Source organism: Oncorhynchus clarkii, chromosome 5 (genome assembly GCF_045791955.1).
Source record: "Oncorhynchus clarkii lewisi isolate Uvic-CL-2024 chromosome 5, UVic_Ocla_1.0, whole genome shotgun sequence".
NCBI classification, from domain to species: domain Eukaryota; kingdom Metazoa; phylum Chordata; class Actinopteri; order Salmoniformes; family Salmonidae; genus Oncorhynchus; species Oncorhynchus clarkii.
In genome coordinates this window covers 58,740,035-58,748,162 of record NC_092151.1, presented here as the reverse complement: position 1 = coordinate 58,748,162, position 8,128 = coordinate 58,740,035, and the positions used below count along the sequence as shown (strand labels likewise).

The 8,128-nt window shown below is 41.4% G+C and overlaps 1 protein-coding gene across 3 annotated transcripts in view; it reads left to right on the top strand.

The window, feature by feature from the left end:
• The first annotated feature begins 403 nt into the window (after positions 1-403).
• LOC139409097 (unconventional myosin-IXb-like) overlaps positions 404-8,128 on the top strand; it is a 93,256-nt gene continuing 85,531 nt past the window's right edge. For 2 of the 3 annotated variants that reach the window (XM_071153791.1, XM_071153789.1), the window contains exon 1: positions 556-783. The gene's annotated coding sequence lies outside the window, so the exon portion shown is untranslated. Of the gene's footprint in view, positions 784-8,128 lie in introns of all 3 variants that reach the window. The other variant, XM_071153790.1, reaches the window with a different exon arrangement.

Sequence of the window (8,128 nt, the reverse complement as noted above, 5' to 3'; positions counted from 1 at the left end):
CCCTAAACAACAAACCATATTTTGTTAGTAGAGACCCTAATGAGTATTTTTCCACTCCCCTTTAGCTAAGACAGGTAGAAAAGTTCACTCTACAGCCCAATTTTCTCAACATGCCAGCGTCAACATTGTATTTTTTCATTATTGGTCTTTAAAAAAATGTCAACCTAATTTTGGATTTGTTTTCATAAATTACTTATCGACATTTCTTGTTGGCACAATAAAAGTGGCTGCTGATAAAAATATATGTATATATTTGTAATCAATTAATGATATTGGAATGTGTTGAAATGCGGGCTTTTATCTATATATTTTTTTATTGCCATAACTAAAGTGACGTTATCATTTGTGCTGCTGGCAGAATAGTACTTTGCTAGAAAAAGGAAGTAGAGTAGCTGGCTAGCAGTTATTAGTCAGCTCGATAAGCCAGCCAGTAGGTTTGAAAAGGATGTACAATTCAACGTATTTTACTACAAGACAGGTTTTAATATTCGGGTAAGATAGCAATAGCAAACAGGTACACCACCTTGTAGATACATAACTTTGCGGGTTGCTTATGTTTTTGACTGTTAGCTAATTTAATTGCGTAATTTTACTGCTTGATTCTGAACGACAACGTCCTTAGCTAACAGGCTAACGTTAGCTGAATGTATTTGGTTAGCCAGTCTTGATTTAATCAACAAGGGAACTACAAAAGCAGCTTTTTAAATTATCCGTCAGTTGTATGCGGGAAATACAATAAGGAAATGAGTCATCTTAGACGATGAGGAAAAACAACTGAACAAGGTAAGATAATGTATGTTTATCTAGTAACAATGCTTGTTCTGAACGTAAGTTTGTCAATGAACAAATCAATGAAATATGGGAAGCAGACCCTAGACAGAATTGTTGTGCCGTATCCAAATCATTTGGTGTAGAGGTTTTAGGGAACGAAGTGTCGCTATAGTAATCAATAGTGATAAGACATTTCACTGCAGTTCATTGATGTCTATAATTCAAGTTACCTCAGTGTCTACTTCCTCTTTTGATTCTCATTCCAATGTCCAAAAAAAGCAGCCAGACAAGTTGGTAGTGAACTTAACAAAACCCATTTGCCTCTATGCATTGTGACAACAAGTGCTCTTGCTCATTGTCTGAGCTTACACACATACAAGTGTCGCTGACATACGTTTTATGACACATCTTGGAGCAAAAAAGAGTGGGGTAGCCAAGCTTCAAAGTTAGAGGACTCTCTCCTCTGTAATTCAGTCCCACGTCCTTTCACCTCCACCCAACCACATTGCTGCCAAAATCCTCCACAGCATTGTAGCTACATTACTAATGTATGACCTGTGGAAAAACTTAATCACAAACAGAAAAAGACCAAATAGGAACAAGGTCGTTCCATGTCATTTCAGCAAGCCCTGACACCCATCATCTCTTATTACAGAAACAAATTCAGAACAGTTAGAAGCAGATAAGATAAGCATTCTGGAAACATTATTTTGTTGAAATATAATGATATCTCTGAGAAATTAAGGTAATTGATTGCACCCATATTGGCCATTTAAATTTTTTAGGATTCATATAATTTTGAATAAATATAGTACCTAACACATGATTTGGACCAAACTTTTTTTCTAATGAGTAAGACAACCATGGTACCACTTGTTTTTTTTTTTTTTGCATTTGTGGACCAAATCCAATGAATAGGAGGGATTCTTTAAAAAAAAACCCACCTGGAACAGCACCATTTAGTGGTCAGAACCTGGTAAAATCAGGATGTAAGCTGGGACATAAACCCAACAACTTCAATGACTAATTTCTCTGGACAGGGGGGGAAAAAACATCACCAAATTCACTGAAAATACATTACGTAGGATGAAGAAACAATACTCGGAGCCCCAGCTCCATACTACTTGTCAAACATAGAGAACTGATACTATATACTTGTTGTTGGGGTGGGATGTGGGTGTCTTGACCATTTCTTTGGGTTCCTCATGTCTAACTCATCGTTAGAAAATGTTTACCCCAACTTGGATTTTAGGTTAGATTTTTAATATAATAATCCTAAACATAAATAGCCAACTTGTGTGCAATCAATTAGCTGAATTTCTCAGTGATCAAATTCAATTCAATAAAATAATGTTCCTAGAATACTAATCTCATCTGTTTCTAACATAAACGATTTCAGAACAATCTGAGATGGGGAGTGCCAATCGTCTTTCTTGTGCTTTTTAAGGTGCAAGATCCCAACAGTGAAATTAGGTGTATGTTTAGCTGAAGTCTGTCATTCTTGAACTTGCTATTTGGTGTTATTCCAGTGGGGGTGTGTAATGTGCAAGTCATTTCCTTCTGATGAAATAATGTATTTACACTTCCCTCTCTAAGCTGCTCTGTTTGCCATGTGTCTGCATTTAGTGGCCCTTACAGCTTCAACTTCTTTGAAAGAGTTCTGTGCTGAACAAGATACAGCGACCATTTCGACCCCTAACTCTGATTTAGTAAACCTGATTGGGGAACAGGAAACCAATGTAATAAATAGAGACTTTGTTTCATAGCTGACTCAAATGCCTTGGAATGTTAAAGATATGAAAGACAGGGTTTCATTTGAATAATTTTCTTCTGGATGCACTGCAGAAAGCACACTGGATCCACATCAAGTTTTTTTTTGTTTGTCTTAAGGGCCATATGGCCCCTGGCTCATACACCATTGCCCTACTGTTGTCAGGCTACTGGTGTTGGAAAAGTGGGAGGGTTTAAAGCTCAGGGTGACGTTCCATTTTTAGGAGTCGGGAGTTCTAATTGGCCTAAACAGCCTGGCGGATGCAATTGAGTGGAACTGTAGGTGGAAAGATGATCAACGTAATTTCTTTATCAACCAGATATGTCTTGATATTCACTCCATTTACAACACTTTGATAAAGGAATGCTTTGATACCTCATTTTACAAGCAGTCTATTCTCTCTGATAGTAGGCTAATGTGATAGAAAATATTTGCTCCGTGTCTCAGTACATAGGCTAACTTAACAGAAATCCACACTTGTGTTGACTTCATCCACAATCCTTTTTCCTATTTGCACAGGCAACATTGCTTTTGCATAAGCAACTAAGCAGATGGAAAGCTCTTTTCAGAGAAGTCTCATCAGTTTGATTAATTCACCAAAACTAAACCTGTAGGTCTAGCACTTTAATACAGGAACTGTTGTTCCCTGTTTTATGTCTTATCAAGCACACAGCATGTTACACAACTGCATTAAATGTTTAAAATTTTTTAATTAGGTTATTTCCTAGGCCCTACATTTCTTAGTCTCATACTATAGCCTTAACGAATGATGCTACTGTACAATGAGTGTACAAAACATTAAGAACACCTGCTCTTTCCATGATACTGACAGCTATGATCCCTTATTGATGTCACTTGTTAAATCCACTTCAATTAAGGGAAGGTGACAGGTTAAATAATAATTTAAGCCTTGAGACAATTGAGACATTGATTGTGTATGTGTGTCATTCAGAGGGTGAATGGACAAGACAAAATATTTAAGTGCCTTTGAACAGTGTATAGTAGGTGCTAGGGACAGCGGTTTGTGTCAAGAACTGCAACACTGCAGGGTTTTTCATGCGCAACAGTTTCCTGTGTGTAACAAGAATGGTCCACCACCCAAAGGCCATCCAGTTAACTAGGCACAACTGTGGGAAGCATTGAAGTCATCATGGGCCAGCATCCCTGTGGAACTTTTTTTTTGACACCCTGTAGTCCATGGCCCAACGAATTGAGGCTGTTCCGAGGGGGAGGGGCACGCAACTCAATATTAGGATGGCGTTCCTAATGTTTGGTGTACTCGGTGTATGTCGGAGGCTTGAGTGTAAGCCATTGACTGTATGGTGTAGGCCTATTGTGTTTTTAATTGTGCGGAAATGTGTTTCTTATTTTTAGATGATGACTCTCAGAAGTGGTTAAGCAAAGTGATGTATATGGGTGGGTGCGTTTAGTGAAGAGATGAAAGCTGTCTGGGAACCATCTCTAGCCATCTTATCTCCCAAGCCTGTTCCTGACTGTGTCGTTCTGAGTTTCTCGAATAACTTGAAGTCACCCTCATTTTTCCACGCAGGCCCTAAGCAATGATGACTCATGGCTACTTTGTGAAATTAGGTCAGAGAAAGTATACTGAACAAAAATATAAACACAACATGGAAAGTGTTGGTTTCATGAGCTGAAATAAAAAATCCCAGAAATATTCCATGCGCACAGAAAGCTTATTTCTCTCTGATTTTGTGCACAAATTTGTTTAAATCCCTGTTAGTGAATATTTCTCCTTTGCCAAGATAATCCATCCACCTGACAGGAGTGGCATATCAAGAAGCTGATTAAACAGCATGATCATTACACAGGTGCACATTGTGCTGGGTAGAGTAAAAAGCCACTCTAAAATGAGCAGTTCTGTCACACAACACAATGCCACAGATGTCCCAAGTTGAGGGAGTGTGCACTTGGCATGCTGACTGCAAGAATGTCCACCAGAGCTGCTACCAGTGTATTCAATGTTCATTTCAATACCATAAGCTGCCTCCAACGTCATTTTAGAGAATTTGGCAGTACGTCCAACAGGCCTCAATCATTAGGCCCTAATCTATGGATTTCACATGACTAGGCAGGGGCGCAGCCATGGGTGGGCCTGGGAGGACATAGGCCCACCCACAAGGGAGACAGGCCCACCCATGGCTGCACCCTTGCCCAGTCATGTGAAATCCATAGACTAGGGCATAATGAATTTATTTCAATTGACTGATTTCCTTTTGAACTGTAACACAGTAAAATTGCTGCCTGTTGCATTTTATATTTTTGCATCGTTTATAATTAAGTAGGCCTATGCATGATACATTCACTTTTTGTATGTGACTTCATAGATTTGAAACCATTCTGGTTTAATAGGTATCCATGTTTGGACTTGGAGTGTGGAGAAGGATGTGTAGCCCAGTGCTGGCATTGCAGTGTTCTCTGTAACAAACCCTGAAGAGTCCCTCTGCACTTCCATGGTCAGATTATTTTTTTTTATCCTCCAAATGGTAAAGAATAGGATTTGGGAATCTGATCCTAGATCTGTCGTTCTCTTGTTAGAAACACTAATGAGTCTCCCAGCTCCCCAGTCTGTTTATATGCTGCCTGGTCTACCTGTAGAAGTAGTCAAAGCCACCTGCAATTTAATTAATGGGAAACTCCACCCTCCACATTGGGGGGATTGTTCCCAGACAGCAAAAGTTATTTTCTGATGTCGTTGTTATGGACTTAGAACGTAAAAAGAAATGTGTGTGTGTGTGTGTGTGTGTGTGTGTCCTATCTATCCTATCTATCACGTCCCTTTTTCAGGACCCTGTCTTTCAAAGATCATTCGTAAAAATCCAAACAACTTCACAGATCTTCATTGTAAATGGTTTAAACACTGTTTCCCATGCTTGTTCAATGAACCATAAATAATTAATGGACATGCACCTGTGGAATGGTCATTAAGACACTAACAGCTTACAGATGGTAGGCAATTAAGGTCACAGTTATGAAAACTTAGGACATTAAAGAGGCCTTTCTACTGACTCTGGAAAAACACCAAAAGAAAGATGCCCAGGGTCCCTGCTCATCTGTGTGAACGTGCCTTAGGCATGCTGCAAGGAGGCATGATGTGGCCAGGGCAGTAAATTACAATGTCCGTACTGTGAGACGCCTAAGACGGCGCTACAGCGAGACAGGATGGACAGCTGATCGTCCTCGCAGTGGCAGACCATGTGTAACAACACTTGCACAGGATCGGTACATCCGAACATCACAACTGCGGGACAGGTACAGGATGGCAACAACAACTGCCCGAGTTACACCAGGAACGTACAATTCCCTCCATCAGTGCTCAGCCTGTCCGCAATAGGCCGAGAGAGCCTGGACTGAGGGCTTGTAGGCCAGTTGTAAGGCAGGTCCTCACCAGACATCACCGGCAACAACGTCACCTATGGGCACAAACCCACCGTTGCTGGACCAGACAGGACTGGCAAAAAATGACTCAACGAGTCGCGGTTTGTCTCACCAGGGGTGATGGTCGGATTTGCGTTTATCGTTGAAGGAATGAGCGTTACACCGAGGCCTGTACTCTGGATCGAGGTGGAGGGTCCGTCATGGTCTTGGGCGGTGTGTCACAGCATCATCGGACTGCACTTGTTGACATTGCAGGCAGGCAATCTCAACACTGTTACAGGGAAGACATATTCCTCCCTCGTGGTACCCTTCCTGCAGGCTCATCCTGACATGACCCTCCAGCATGACAATGCTATACTGCTTGTTCTGTGCGTGATTTCCTGCAAGACAGGAATGTCAGTGTTCTACCATGGCCAGCGACGAGCCCATTTAACACGTCTGGGACCTGTTGGATCGGAGGGTGAGGGCTAGGGCCATTCCCCTCAGAAATGTCTGGGAACTTGCAGGTGCCTTGGTGGAAGAGTAGGGTAACGTCTCACAGCAAGAACTGGCAAACCTGGTGCAGTCCATGAGGAGATGCACTGCAGTACTTTTGATTACTTACTTTTGATTTTGTCCCCCCCTTTGTTTAGGGACACATTTTTCCATTTCTGTTAGTCACATGTCTGTGGAACTTGTTCAGTTTGTCTCAGTTGTTGAATCTTATGTTCGTACAAATAGTTACACATGTTAAGTTTGCTGAAAATAAATGCAGTTGACAGTGAGGACTTTTTTTTTTGTTTTTTTGCTGAGTTACATATTGCTATGCAAAAAATGTTTTTTTTTTTATTTGTGAGTGAATCTGATTAAGCTCAGATACCTGGAACAATAATTGGCATGGGCCTTCAGCTCTTCAGTTCCACAGATGCACCATTGAGAACATATTGACTGGCTGCATTACCGCTTGGCATCCGACTGCAAGGCGCTACAGAAGGTGGTGTGTACGGCCCAGTACGTCACTGGGGCCGAGCTCCCTGCCATCCTTTGCCTAGCTAGCTCAACTGGTAGAGCATGAGACTCTAAATCTCAGGGTCGTGGGTTCGTGCTCCACATTGGGCGCTCTGTTTGGGGCTCCTGAGTGGCGTAGTCATCTAAGGCACTGCATCTCAGTGCTGTAGCCGTCACTACAGACCCTGGTTTGATTCCAGGCTGTATCACAACCGGACGTGATTAGGAGTCCCATAGGGCGGCACACATTTGGCCCAGGGTTGTTAGGGTTTGGCCGGGGTAGGCCGTCAATGTAAATAAGAATTTGTTCTTAAATCACTTGCCGAGTTAATCAAAAATAAAAATTAAATTATGTATATATCTCACACACAGGCGGTGTCAGAGGAAGGACCTAAAAATTGTCAGACTCCACAGAAGTCATACTGTTCTCTCTGCTACCGCACGGCAAGCATAACTGATGCTCCAAGTCTGGAACCAACAGGACCCTGAACAGCTTCTACACCCAAGTCATAGTACTGCTAAATAGTTAACCAAATACCTAGCCGGATGATCTGCATTGACACCCCCCCTGGACTAACTCTTCTGACTCGTCACATACGCTGATGCTACTGCTTATTATCTATCCTGTAGCTTCTTATCCTGTAGTCACTTTGCCCCTACCCATATGTACAGTGCCTTCAGAAAGTATTCATACCTGTGGACTTATTCCACATTTTGTTGTTAGTCTGAATTTCAAAGTGGATTTTGTCACCCATCTACACAATACCCCAGAATGAAAAAGTGAAAATGTATTTTTAGAGATGTTTGCAAATGTATTAACAATGAAATAGAGCTCTTTTTCACTATACTTTGTAGAAGCATTTAAATGATGCTTTCCCGGGCCAGTATTCTTGTCATTTGGGCCAGTAGCTTTCAGTTGGCACTGGCAAATGTACCTGAATGTCAAGCCCTGCAAGGGCATGCTAATTTAGATGGCTAGTCATTATTAGCCTGGTTCTGTATAGAATGCAGGTACATTTATGGGACACAGGTCATTATCGTTGCACAGTGTCAAAAAAATCGGTATGACCAGATCAAGAGCTGGTGCCATCAACTGGAAAAGGTTTGTTTGGAACCCTGACTTGGAGAGGAGCTGCTGCCTTGAAATGACAGTTCTGTAATAAATAGGCTAGGCCAAGTTGTGACTTTACTTTGAAATGACAT